Source organism: Rhinopithecus bieti, unplaced genomic scaffold (assembly GCF_001698545.2).
Source record: "Rhinopithecus bieti isolate Rb0 unplaced genomic scaffold, ASM169854v2 scaffold_30888, whole genome shotgun sequence".
In the NCBI taxonomy this organism is placed as follows: Eukaryota; Metazoa; Chordata; class Mammalia; order Primates; family Cercopithecidae; genus Rhinopithecus; species Rhinopithecus bieti.
This window is the reverse complement of record NW_016813548.1, coordinates 505,225-519,442: the sequence shown is the minus strand read 5'-3', so window position 1 is coordinate 519,442 and position 14,218 is coordinate 505,225. Positions and strand designations below refer to the sequence as shown.

Below are 14,218 nucleotides of genomic sequence, written 5' to 3'. Positions count from 1 at the left end.
ATTATTGTTATTATTATTATATTTTAAGTTATGGGATGCATGTGCAGAATGTGCAGGTTTGTTACATAGGTATACACGTGCCATGGTGGTTGTTGGTTGCACTCATCAAACCGTCATCTACATTAGGTATTTCTCCTAATGCTCTCCCTCCCCTAGCCCCTCAGCCCTCAATAGGCCCCAGTGTGTGATGTTCGCCTCCCTTTGTCTATGTGTACTCATTGTTCAACTCCAACCAATGAGTGAGAACATGCAGTGTTTGGTTTTCTGCTCCTATGTTAGTTTGCTGAGAATGATGGTTTCCAGCCTCATCCATGTCCCTGCAAAGGACATGAACTCATCCTTTTTCATGGGTGCGTAGTATTACATGGTGTATATGTGCCACATTTTCTTTATCCAGTCTATAATTGATATGCATTTGGGTTGGTTCCAAGTCTTTACTAATGTGAACAATACTGCAATAAACATACTTGTGCATGGCTACTTATAGTAGAATGATTTATAATCCTTTGCGTATATACCCAGTAATGGGATTGCTGAGTCAAATGATATTTCTAGTTCTAGTTCCTTGAGGAATCGCCACACTGTCTTCCACAGTAGTTGAACTAATTTACACTCCCACCGACAGTGTAAAAGCATTCCTATTTCTCCACATCCTCTCTAGCATCTGTGGTTTCCTGACTTTTTAGTGATCACCATTCTAACTGGCATGAGATGGTATCTCGTGGTTTTGATTTGCATTTCTCTAATGACCAGTGAGGATTTTTTCTTTTTTCTTTTTTTTTTCCCAGGCTTAATTCACTTTATTTTCTTGTATAAAACCCTACGTTGTAGCCACAGCTGGAGCCTGGGTCCACTGCACGGAGACTCTGGTGTGGGTCTTGACAAGGTGGTCAGTTAATTCCTGATAGGGAGACTTGGTAAATACAATCTCCTTCCAGAGGTCGGGGTCAGGTAGCTGTAGGTCTTAGAGATGGCATCAAAGGTGGCCTTGGCGAAGTTGCCCAGGGTGGCACTGCAGCCCTGGGCTGAGGTGTAGCAGTCATCGATACCAGCCATCATGAGCAGCTTTTTGGGCACAGGCGCTGAGACAATGCCAGTGCCCCTGGGTGCAGGGATGAGGCGCACCAGCACAGAGCCACAGCGGCCTGTCACCTTACAAGGGACGGTGTGGGGCTTGCCAATCTTTTTCCCTTAGTGGCCTCTGCACACGGGGACAATGGAGAGTTTGGCCAGGATGATGGCCCCATGGATGGCGGTGACCACCTCCTTGGAGCACTTAACATCCAGGCCGACGTGGCCATTGTAGTCCCTAATAGCAACAAATGCCTTGAACCTGGTGCACTGGCCAGCATGGGTCTGCTTCTGCACCGGTATGATCTTCAAAACCCCCTCTTTGAGAGAGGCCCCTAAGAAAAAGTCAGTGATCTCAGATTCCTTAATGGGCAGGGGCTTGCCAATCTTTTCCCTTAGTGGCCTCTGCACACGGGGACAATGGAGAGTTTGGCCAGGATGATGGCCCCATGGATGGCGGTGACCACCTCCTTGGAGCACTTAACATCCAGGCCGACGTGGCCATTGTAGTCCCTAATAGCAATAAATGCCTTGAACCTGGTGCACTGGCCAGCATGGGTCTGCTTCTGCACCGGTATGATCTTCAAAACCCCTCTTTGAGAGAGGCCCCTAAGAAAAAGTCAGTGATCTCAGATTCCTTAATGGGCAGGGAGAACAGGTAGATCTCCTCCAGGGACTTGATCTTCATGTCCTTGACCAAGCGGCCCAGCTTGGTGACCGGCATCCATTCCTTATCCTTGGCCTGTCCTGTGCGAGCTCTGCGGCCTCCACCCAGGTCCCGTCCACGGCCGCGACCCCGGCCACGGCCCCGGATGCCACTGCCAAAACCTCCGTGGAAGCCACCGCGGTTCCCCATCCCAGGGCCACGAGGGCCTCCGGGGCCCCCGGCTGCACTGGCGTCATCCACCATTTGGTGTTTTCTCAGAGAAGTTGAGGTTTTTTTCATGTTTGTTAGCCATGTAAATGTCTTTGGAGAAGTGTATGTTCATATCCTTCGCCCACTTTTGCATGGGGTTGTTTTTTTCTTGTAAATTTGTTGTAGCTCCTTGTAGATTCTGGATATTAGCCCTTTGTCAGATGGATAGATTGCAAAATTTTCTCCAATTCTGTTGGTTGCCTATTCACTCTGATAGTTTTTTTTGCTGTGCAGAAGTTCTTTACTTTCATTAGATCCCATTTGCCAATTTTGGCTTTTGTTGTGATTACTTTTGGTGTGTTAGTCACGAAGTCTTTGCCCGTGCCTATGTCCTGAATGATATTGACCTAGGTTTTCCTCTAGGGTTTTTATGGTTTTAAATCTTATGTTTAAGCCTTTAATCTATCTTGCATTAATTTTTGTATAAAGTGTAAGGAAAGGGTCTGGTTTCAGTTTCTGCATATGGCTAGCCAGTTTTCACAACACCATTTATTAAATAGGGAATCCTTTCCCCATTGCTTGTTTTTGTCAGGTTTGTCAAAGATCAGATTGTTGTAGAAGTGTGGCATTACTTCTGAGGCCTCTGTTCTGTTCCATTGGTCTATATATCTGTTTTGGTACCAGTACCATGCTGTTTTGGTTACTGTATCCTCGTAGTATAATTTGAAGTCAGTTAGCATGATGACTCCAGCTGTGTTCTTTTGGCTTAGGATTGTCTTGGCTATATGGTCTCTTTTTTAGTTCCATATGAAATTTAAAGTAGTTTTTTCTAATTCTGTGAAGAAAGTCAATCAGAGTTTGATGGGGATAGCATTGAATCTATAAATTACTTTGGGCAGTATGGCCATTTTCACGATATTGATTCTTCCTATCCATGAGCATAGAAGGTTTTTCCATTTGTTTGTGTTCTCTCCTATTTCCTTGAGCAGTGATTTGTAGTTCACCTTGAAGAAGTCCTGCACATCCCTTGTTAGCTGTATTCCTAGGTATTTTAATCTCTTCATAGCAATTGTGAATGAGAGTTCACTTGTGATTTGGCTCTCTATTAGGAATGCTTGTGATTTTTGCACATTGATTTTGTATCCTGAGACATTGCTGAAGTTGCTAATCAGCTTAAAGAGATTTGGGGCTGAGATGATGGGGTATTCTATACAATCACGTCATCTGCAAACAGAGACAATTTGATTTCCTCTCTTCCTATTCGAATGTCCTTTATTTCTCTTGCCTGATTGCCCTAGCTGGAACTTCCAACACTGTGTTGAATAGGAGTGGTGAGAGAGGGCACTCTTGTCTTATGCTGGTTCTCAAAGGGAATGCTTTCAGCTTTTGCCCATTCAGTATGATATTGGCTGTGGGATTTTCATTAATAACTCTTATTGTTTTGAGATACATTCCATCAATATCTATTATTGAGAGTTTTTATCATTAAGGGGTGTTAGATTTTATTTAAGGCCTTTTCTGACTCTATTGAAATAATCATGGGTTTTTGTCATTGGTTCTGTTTATGTGATGGATTATGTTTATTGATTTGCATATGTTAAACCAGCCTTGCATGCCAGGGATGAAGCCATCTTGATCATGGTGGATAACCTTTTTGATGTGCTGCTGGATTCTGTTTGCCAGTATTTTATTGGGGATTTTCACATCAATGTTCATCAGGGATATTGGCCTGAAACCTTCTTTTTTGTGTGTGTCTATGCCAGGATTTGGTATCAGGACGATGATGCTGGCCTTATGAAATGAGTTAGGGAGGTGTCCCTCTTTTTCTATTGTTTGGGATAGTTTCAGAAGGAATGGTAGCAGTTCCTCTTTGTACCTCTGATAGAATTCGACTGTGAATCCATCTGGTCCTGGGCTTCGTTTTTTGGTTGGTAGGCTATTAATTACTGCCTCACTTTCAGAACTTGTTATTGGTCTATTCAGGGATTTAACTTCTTCCTGGTTTAGTCTTGAGAGGGTGTATGTCTCCAGGAATTTATCCATTTCTCCTGGATTTTCTAATTTATTTGCACAGAGGTGTTTATAGTATTCTCTGATGGTAGTTTGTATTTCTCTGGGATCAGTGGTGATATTAACTTTTATCATTTTTTACTCTATTTGATTCTTCTCTCTTTTCTTCTTCATTAGTCTGACTACCAGTCTATCTATTTTGTTGATCTTTTCAAAAAACCAGCTCCTGGGTTCATTGATTTTATGAAGACTTTTTTGTGTCTCTATCTCCTTTAGCTCTGCTCTGATGTTAGTTTTTGCTTGTCTTCTGTTAGCTTTTGAATTTGTTTGCTCTTACTTCTCTAGTTATTTTTATTGTGATGTTAGGGTGTCAATTTTAGATCTTTCCTCCTTTCTTCTATGGGCATTTAGTGCTATAAATATCACTCTAAACACTGCTTTAGTGGTGTCTCAGAGATTTTGGTACATTGTGTCTTGTGCTCATTGGTTTGAAATAACTTATTTATTTCTGCCTTAATTTTGTTATTTACCCAGTAGTCATTCTGGATATGAGTTGTGGTGGTTTTCAGTGAGTTTTTATTCTTAGTTCTAATTTGATTTTACTGTGGTCTGAGGCATTGTTATTGATTTCCATTCTTGCATTTGCTGAGAGTGTTTACTTCCAAATGTTGGTCAATTTTAGAGTAAGTGTGATGTAGTGCTGGAACAAATGATATATTCTGATTGATTTGGGGTGGAGATTCTGTGATGTCTGTAGAGTTATTAGGCTCTTGGTCAGTGCTGGTTCAAGTCTAAATATCATATTATTTTCTGTTTCATTGATCTGTATAATATGGACAGGGAGTGTTAAGTCTCCATATTTTGTTGGGAGTAGTCTCTTTGTAGGTTTCTAAGAACTTGCTTTATGAATTGGGGTGCTCCTCTGTGAGTGCATACATATTTGGTATTTAGTTCTTCTTGTTGCGTTGATCCCTTTCCATTATGTAATGCCCTTTTTGTCTTTTCATCTTTGTTGGTTTAAAGGGCTGTTTTATAAGAGACCAGGATTGCAGCCTGCTTTTTAAAAATTTTTTCTTTATTATTATTTTTGCTTTCCATTTGCCCCTTTCCCTTTATTTTTAACTATATTTGTCTTTGCTTCATAGCAATTATAAGCTTTCATCATAATCCCCTTTTATAGATCAAAAATGAGGATTGGAAGATTAATAATTATTTTAGTATTAAGAGGTGTAATAGCAGAAAGAACTTAAAGTTGATTTAACTCAGAATCTGCAAGAGTCTGTATCTCAACAATTTTTTTTTCTATGTTACCTTTTACCTCCTAGCCAATTCACCATCATTCTACTTTCATCCTGTAATCTATATACAGCTAGACTGTTACCTACCTGTCTGAGAGGAATATTCATGTAATAGAGGTTAGCATAAGCTTTGGACTCCAGTCTGTGTCTGAAAAATACTTTTGCTGTTTGGTATTGGATTAAGTAGGCAAGTATATTGAACTTCTTTAGCCTCCAGTTTTTATATTGATAAAACAATGATGAAAAAAAGCACTATAGGAGTGCCTGTAAACTCCTGGTTACCATTATGAGCAACTCAATAAAACTATAATTTCAATTTACAATTAAAGCATTAAAAATTAAAAATATAACTATTCTGTCATAAAGATATGACAGATCTTTTTTCTTTTAATATTAAGGTAGTTGCATGATTTATAGCCTGAACTTAGTGAAGGAGTGTGCTACTAGAAGTTATTTCCTGGCCGGGCTAGGTTAGATTGCAAACCTGTTTTTTTTTTTTTTTTTTTTTCTTTCCATTGCTGGAATATTCTTATCCTTTATTTTGAGCTGTGTGTGTCTTTGCCCATGAGACTTTCTCTAAACTACGCATACCAATGGGTCTTTACTCTTTATCCAATTTGCCAATATGTGTCTTTTATTTGGGGCATTTAGGCCATTACGTTTAAGGTTAATACTGTTACTTGTGAGTTTGTTCCTGTATTATGATGTAGATGGTTATTTTTGTCATTACTTGTGCGTTTTTCACAGTGTTGATGGGTTTTTACATTGTATATGTTTTTGGAGTCTGGTACTGGTTTTTCCTTTCCATTTTAGTGCTTCCTTCAGGAGCTTTTGTAAGGAAGGCCAGGTGATGGACAAATTCCTCAGTATTTATAGTCTGTAAAGGGTTTTTTTTATTTTCTTTGCTTATGAAGGTAGTTGGCTGGATATGAATTTTGGGTTGAATTATTTTGTTTAGAATGTTGCATTGGCCCCACTCTTTCTGGCTTCTAGTGTTTCTGCAGAGAGATCTGCTGTTAGTTTAGTCTAATGGGCTTCCCTTTGTGGGTAACCCAAGCTTTCTCTCTGGCTGCCCTCAACATTTTTTCCTTCATTTCAACCTTGGTAAATCTGATGATTATGTGTCTTGGGGTTGCTCTTCTCGAGGAGTATCTTTGTGGTGTTTTCTGTATTTCCTGAATTTGAACATCAGCCTGTCTTGCTAGGTTGGGGAAGTTCTCCTGGATAATATGCTGAAGAGTGTTTTCCAACTTGGTTCTACTCTCCTGCCACTTTCAGGTACCCCAATCAAACATAGGTTTGGTCTTTTCATATAGTCCCATATTTCTTGGAGGCTTTGTTCAATCCTTTTCTTTATTCTCTAATCTTTTCTTCACACTTCATTTCATTAAATTGATCTTCAATCTCTGATATCCTTTCTTCTGCTTGATAGATTTGGCTATTGATACTTGTGTATGCTTCACTAAGTTCTTGTGCTGTGTTTTTTAGCTCCATCAGGTCATTTATATTCTTCTCTAAATTGGTTATTCCAGTTAGAAATTCCTCTAACCGTTTTTATCTAACCTGTTTTTCAAGGTTCTTAGCTTCCTTGCATTGGTTAGAACATGCTCCTTTGGCTCAGAAGAATTTGTTGTTACCCACCTTCTGAAACCTACTTCTGTCAAATTGTCAAACTCATTCTCCATCCAGTTTTGTTCTCTTGCTGGTGAGAAGTTGTGACCCTTTGGAGGAGAAGAGGCATTCTGGTTTTTGGAATTTTCAGCCTATTTGCACTGGTTTTTCCTCATCTTTGTGGATTTATCTACCTTTGGTCTTTGATGTTGATGACCTTCAGATGGAGTTTCTGTGTGGATATCCTTTTTGTTAATGTTGATGCTATTCCTTTCTGTTTGTCTGTTTTCCTTCTAACAGCCAGGCCCCTCTGCTGCAGGTCTGCTGGAGTTTGCTAGAGGGCCACTCAAGACCCTCTTTGTGTGGGTATCACCAGCAGAGGCTACAGAACAGCAAAGCTTGCTGCCTGTTCCTTCCTCTGGAAGCTTCGTCCCAGAGGGGCACTCACCAGATTACAGTTGGAGCTCTCCTGTATGAGTTGTCTGTTGACCCCTGCTGGGAGGTGTCTCCCAGTCAGGAGGCACGGGGGTCAGGGACCCACTTGAAGAGGTCGCTTGTCCCTTAGCAGTGCTCGAGCGCTGTGTTGGGAGATCCACTGCTCTCTTCAGAGCTGACAGCCAGGAATGCTTGAGTCTGCTGAAGCTGCACCCACTGACGCCCCTTCCCCGAGGTGCTCTGTCCCAGAGAAATGGAGTTTTAGCTACAAGCCTTTGACTGGGGCTGCTGCCTTTCTTTCAGAGATGCCTTGCCAAGAGAGGAGGAATCTAGAGAGGTAGTCTGGCTACAGCAGCTTTGCCAAGCTGCAGTGGGCTTTGTCCAGTTTGAACTTCCTGGCAGCTTTGTTTACACTGTGAGGGGAAAACAGTCTACTTAAGCCTCAGTAATGGCGGACATCCTTCCCCACACCAAGCTCAAGCATCCCAGGTTGACTTCAGACTACTCTGCTGGCAGTGAGAATTGCAAGCCAGCGGATCTTAGCTTACTGGGTTCTGTGGGGGTGGGTTCCACTGAGCAAGACCACTTGGCTCCCTGGCTTCTGCTGCATTTCCAGGGAGTGAATGGCTCTGTCTCGCTGGTGTTCCAGGTGCCACTGGGGTATAAAAAAAAAAAAAAAAAAAAAACTGCAGCTAGCTCAGTGTCTGCCCAAACAGCTGCCCATTTTGTGCTTCAAACCTAGGATCCTGGTGGTGTAGGCACCCAAGGGAATCTCCTGGTCTGCAGATTGTGAAGACCATGGGAAAAGCATAGTATCTGGGCTGGAGCACACTGTTCCTTATGGCACAGTCCCTCATGGCTTCCCTTGGCTAGGGGAGGGAGCTCCCTGACCCCTTGTGCTTCCTGGGTGAGGTGTCATACCACCCTGCTTTGGTCCCCCCTTTGGGGGCTGCACTCACTGTCTAAGCAGTCCCAGTGAGATAAGCTGGCTACCTCAGTTGGAAATGCAAAAATTATCCACCTTCTGCATTGATCTCTCTGGGAGCTGCAGACCAGAGCTGCAGCTTGGTTCCAATTCGAACATCTTGCCAGTCACACCAAGCCAACTATCCTCTCTCTTTAGCTCTAATAATATTTGCTTTAGGTATCTGGGTACTCCAGTGTTGGGTGCATATATATTTTAATTATTATATCCTCTTGCTGAATTGACCCCATTAACATTATGTAGTGACTTTCTTTGTGTCTTCTTATAGTTTTTGTGTTGAAATCTATTTTATCTGATGTATGTATAGTGACTCCTGCTCTTTTTTGGTTTCCATTGGCACATAGAATATCTTTTCTTATTTCTTTATTTTCAGTACATATTTGTCTTTATAGGTGAAGTGTGTTTCTTGTAGGCAACAGATCAATGGGTCTTGTTTATTCATTAACTCATTCAGTCTGTGTCTTTTGATTGGAGAGTTTAGTCTATTTACATGCAATGTTATTACTTACATCTGCCATTTTGTTATTTGTTTTCTGGTTGTTTTGTGGTCTTCTCCTTATTTCTTTCCTTCCTGTTATCTTTAATTAAACATGATTTTCTCTGGTGATATAATTTAGTTTCTTGCTTTTTATTTTTTGTGTATCCATTGTATGATTTTTGGTTTGGAGTTACCATGGAGCTTGCAAATACTATCTTATAACCTATTATTTTAACCTCACAACAACTTAACATTGTTTGCATAAATAAACAAACCAGCAAAAGGAAACTAATAAAACTCTCTCCCTTAACTTCTTGCTTCTAAATTTATTTTGTTTCTATGTATATCTTATTGTACTGTGTTTTGAAAAGTTGTTATAGTTTTTTTTTATTGGTTCATCATTTAGTAGAAATGATATAAATATAGTGACTCCTAATCTTTTTTGTTTGCATTGACACATATATCTTTTTATTTATTATTTTTTATTTTCAGTACATGTGTGTCTTTATAAGTGAAGCATGTTTCTTGTAGGCAACAGATCATTTTATATGTAAAATGTAATTTTCTCCTAATTAATATAATTACTTTCTGTCTATGGTATACAAATTGACTGATATTTCCCTTCTATCCCTTTGTAAAATATGTGTATCTAGCAGAAAAGTTCTTAGCTCTGGCTATGGGCACACAGAAACTTCCTATATATGGTTACATTCACATGTTTATTTACTTTCCCCAGAATAAATTGTGGGAGTGGAACTGCCTGTATTAATCACAGGACAGCTACTCAGGAAGCTCTGATCCTCTTGAGCTTCACATTTATGAGCAAAAAATGAACAGAGTGGCTCTCTAACATAATTTTTGGTGAATCTAAAGATATGGCACCCATCACTAACATTGTACAAGGAAATAAACCTCATACCTATATCCAGGAAAATTTCCACTCTGATGAACTGGGGCTCACCCAGAGCGCAGTCAAAAGTGTAGTAGTGGCAGCAAAAGCCTTCCTTTCTCGAACTCGCAGTCCAGAAGCTGAGTTTTGAAGAAAGAATGGATTCTACATCATTTAGTAGAAATGATAAACCCATCAAATATAGTAACTATAACAACTGATTTTTATTGGTTCACCATTTAATAGAAATTATGAACTAATTTCTACCTAGATTTTTAATAGAAATGGTGAACTCATTTCTACGAACTGTGGTTAGTGTTATAATAGTATGTGTACTTACTATTACCAGTGAGTTTTGTAGCTTCTGGTGATTACTTATTGCTTATTAATGTTTTTTCATTCTGATTAACGTACTCCCTTTAGCATTTCTTATAGGACAGAACTAGTTTTGATGAAGTCCTTCAGTGTTTGTCAGGGAATGCTTTTATTTCTTCTTCATGTTTAAAGAATGTTTTTGTTGTATAGGCTGATCTAGGGTAAAAGTTTTTTCTTTTTTTTTTCTCTTTCTGCCAGTTCTTTAAATATGTCATGTCACTCGTTTCTGGCTTTTGAGTTTCCACTGAAAACTCTTCTGCTGGATATATTGGTTCTCCATTGTACGTTATTTTTTTTTTCTTGCTGCTTTTCAGATCCTTTCCTCATTCTTGACCTTTGGGAGCTTGACTATTAAATGCCTTGAGGTAATCTTCTTTAAGTTAAATCTGCTTGGTTTTCTATAACCTTCTTGTACTTGTATATTGATATCTTTCTCTAGGTTTGGGAATTTCTATATTTTTATTCCTTAGAATACACTTTCCAACCTTATCCTACCTGCTCTTTAAGGCCAAAAACTTGCCCTTTTGAGGCTATTTTCTAGGTCCTGTAGGTGTGCTTCACTTTTTAAAATTCATTTTCACTTCCTCTGTGTAATTTCAAATAGCCTGTCTACAAGCTCACTAATCGTTTCTTCTGCTTGACTCATTGTGCTAAGGATTCCAATGCATTCTTCAGTATACCAGTTGCATTTTTCAGCTACAGAATTTCTGCTCCATTTTTTTTAGTTATTTCAATCTCCATTAAATTTATCTGATAAAATTCTGAATTCCTTCTCTGTGTTATTCTGAATATCTTTGAGTTTCCTCAACATATCTATTTTGATTTCTCTGTCTGCAAAGTCACATATGTCTGCTTCTCCAGGATTGGTTGCTAGTAACTTATTTAGTTTATTTGGTAAAGTCATGTTTTCCCAGTTGGTATTGATGCCGGTAGATGTTCTTCAGTGTCTGGGCATTGAAGAATTGGGTATTTATTGTAGTCTTCACTGTCTGTGATTATTTCTTTCTGTCCTTCTTGGGAAGGCTTTTCAGATGCTTGAAAGGATTTGGGTATTGTGATCTAAGGTATATTGCTTTAGGAGGCTCCTGAAGGTCAGTGACACTGTGGTTCTTGAAGACTTGTAGATGGTCTTGAACAAGATCTGGGAAAATTTCTGGATTACCAGGCACAAACTCTTGTTGCCTTCCCTTACTTTCTCCCAAGCAAACGGTATCTCTCTCCCTCTGTTCTGAGCCATCTAAAGCTGGGGTTGGAGTGACACAAACACCCTGTGGTCACCACCACAGTGACATGCTAGGTCAGACCTGAAGCCAGTACAGCACTGGTTCTCACCCACAGCCTACTGTAACCACTCCCTGGCTACTGCCTATGTTTGGTCAAGACCCTAGGACTCTACAATAAGCTAGTGGCAAAGCCACTCAGGTCTGTGTTCTTCCCTTCAGCATAGTGAGGTCCCCCAAGTCCTGAGGGGGTTGAGAGATGCTGTCTTGGAGTCAGGGACTAGGGTAAAAAAAACTTAGAAGTCTACATGGTGTTCTATTGTACTGTGGCTAACTGGCACTCAAATCACAAGACACAGTCCTTCCCTCTCATCCTTCCCCTTTCCAAAGGCAGAAGAGTCTCATTCTGGAGTCACCACCACCCCAGGCCACACAGACTACTGCCAGGCTACCGGTGATATTTCCTTAAGGCTTGGGGTCTTTTCAGTCAGCTTGCGATGAATGCTGCCTGCCCTAGAGCTCGCCCTTTAAGGGCTTTGGGCTCCCCTGTGGCCCCGGGCAGGTCCAGAAATGCCATCCAAGAGTCAGATGCTGGAATTAGGAACCTCAAAGGCCCACTTGGTGCTTTATACCTCTATGGCCACGATCTTACCTTGGGTGCAAGGCAAAGTCTCCTTTACTCTTTTCTCTGCTTTTCTGAAGCAGAAGGAGTTTTGCCCCGTAGCCATCACAGTTGGTAATGAGCTGAGTCTCATCTGAAGCTAGCAAATCTCCGAGGTCCACCTAGGACCTTTTATGTAGTACCTGGTTATCATTGCTGATTATTCAGGGCTCAAGGGATCTTCAGTTAGCAGGTGATAAATATTGCCAGGACTAGCTCCTTTCCTTCAAGGCAGTGGGTTCTCTCCTGGCTCCCAGTGTGTCTAGAAATGTCATCTGGGAGATAGGGCTTAGAACACACCTTTGACCGGCGCCCTATCCTGCTTTGACTGAGTTGGTATCCAAGATGCAAGACAAAGTCCTCCTCACTCTTCTCTCTCCTATTCTCAAGTGGAAGAAAGGAGTCTCTTTTGGAGCTTTGAGCTGTGCAGCCTGGGATTAGGAGTAGAGTTTTGTCAGCACCTTTTTGGCTGACTCAGCTGGTGTCTCAGCATGTTGTATACCACTCCACTCCACTGTCTCTTGGCCTAGTGCAGCACTAGGGCTCGCCTCAGAGTTTCAGTCTTCATGGCTTAGACTGCCTTTCATGTTTACTTGGAGACACAGCACTGTAGGTATTGGTGGAAGGTTTGCAGCAACTCAAGTTCAGATGACTGCTGGGATCTGCAATTCCTCTCTGGCTAGAGCTGGTTTAAATGCTCCCTCTATGGGCAGGTGTCACCTGAGTTTGGTGTGATTTTCCTATCTGCTCCAACAGAACAGCACTGAGTTCAATGCCTAACAATTGCTGTGCTCTCCCTCTCCCAGTGCCCAGAGATGCTTTCGGTGCCAGGTAGCTGCTACCAGTGGTTAAAAGAGGGCTGGCGTCAGTGATTCAGGACTGTTTTTCCTATCTCTTTAGTGTCTCTTTCAGCAATATGAAGTTAAAATCAGGCACTATGAGTGCTCACCTAATTTTTGGTAATTATGAAGGTGTTTTTTTCTGTGTAGGTAGTTGAATTGGTATCCTTGTGGATGAGGGGATGATCAGTGAAGCTTTCTATTCTGCCATCTAGCTCTGCCTTTGAATCTATTTTCATATATTTTGCTCTCAAATTGTTTAGCTCAATGATCACTACATTATTCTTTCTAAAGTCTGCCTTAGCCACGTGTTTTTGCCTCTGAAACCTGCAATTGCTTCACATTGCCTGTTACCATAAAGACTTCTCAGACAGTCTCTTCCTTCATTTGAGCTCCTACTTCTCAGTCTGAGTATTCAACATACTCAGATTGAGTATGTTGAGCCCTACCCAACAGAAGCCTACTCCAGTGGTTTCCAAAATGTGACTAGCAGCTTAACACCATCTGGAAATTTTTTGGAAATGAAAATTCCAAGACCCTACATCAGACCTACTGTGTCAGAAACTCTGAGAATGGTGCCTAGTAATCACTGTTTAACAATTCCAGGTGATTTTCATGGGTGCTTAAGCACACTAAAGTTTGAGAATCATTGCTCTAACCCCTGAATGTACAACATATGCTCTGATTTAAGTAGTTTCCTCAGCCTATTTAATTAACTCTCCCCATATTATTACCACTTGCAATATTTCCTAAACTTTGCTGATTTTTCGTACATTTTTCAAGTCCCCATTCACCTGTATTGTAATTTTCTTTACATGTTTTCTAAATCTGCACATATTTTATGCTAATTTACATTAAATTTATTTAAAAATGAAGTATATCAATAACATTAATAAAATCAGTAGTTCTGGCAATAAATAAAAGGTAATTATAAAACTGAATATAACAACCAGGGATTATAGATACCAGAGTGGGATGTAAAAGGGTGAGTGTTGTTATCAAAGTGTTAAACAAAGGACTTTTGTTTTGATAGAACTGTTCTGTATCTTGACTATGGTGGTAAATATGCAAATCTACACATATGATAACATTTTATAGAACTAAATACACATATGCACACACACAAGTAGAACCAGGAAAATCTCAATAAAATAGGTGGATTATATCAATATCAGTATTCTGATTTTGATATTCTGGTATATTTTTTCAAGATATTACTACTGGAGAAAACTAGGAAAAAGGTACACAGGATCTCTGTATTATTAATATTGAAATATTAGACTATTTCAGAAACAATACAGATATTTCAGTAGCACCAATGTTAAGTAAAAACTCATGGACCAGATAATTATTGGGCTGTCAATCTACAGAAATTGTAAAGGTTCAAATGAGGGATGATCTCTGGGTAGACAAAAGGAGGTTGTATAGATGAATCCAACACATGCACATATATATGCATACAACTCATCAGAATTTTTGTGGTTGGAGGA

At 40.2% G+C, this 14,218-nt stretch overlaps 1 pseudogene; it reads right to left on the bottom strand.

The window, feature by feature from the left end:
- Nucleotides 1-820: 820 nt before the first annotated feature.
- Nucleotides 821-1,981, bottom strand: LOC108512993 (40S ribosomal protein S2-like; annotated as a pseudogene).
- Nucleotides 1,982-14,218: the final 12,237 nt, after the last annotated feature.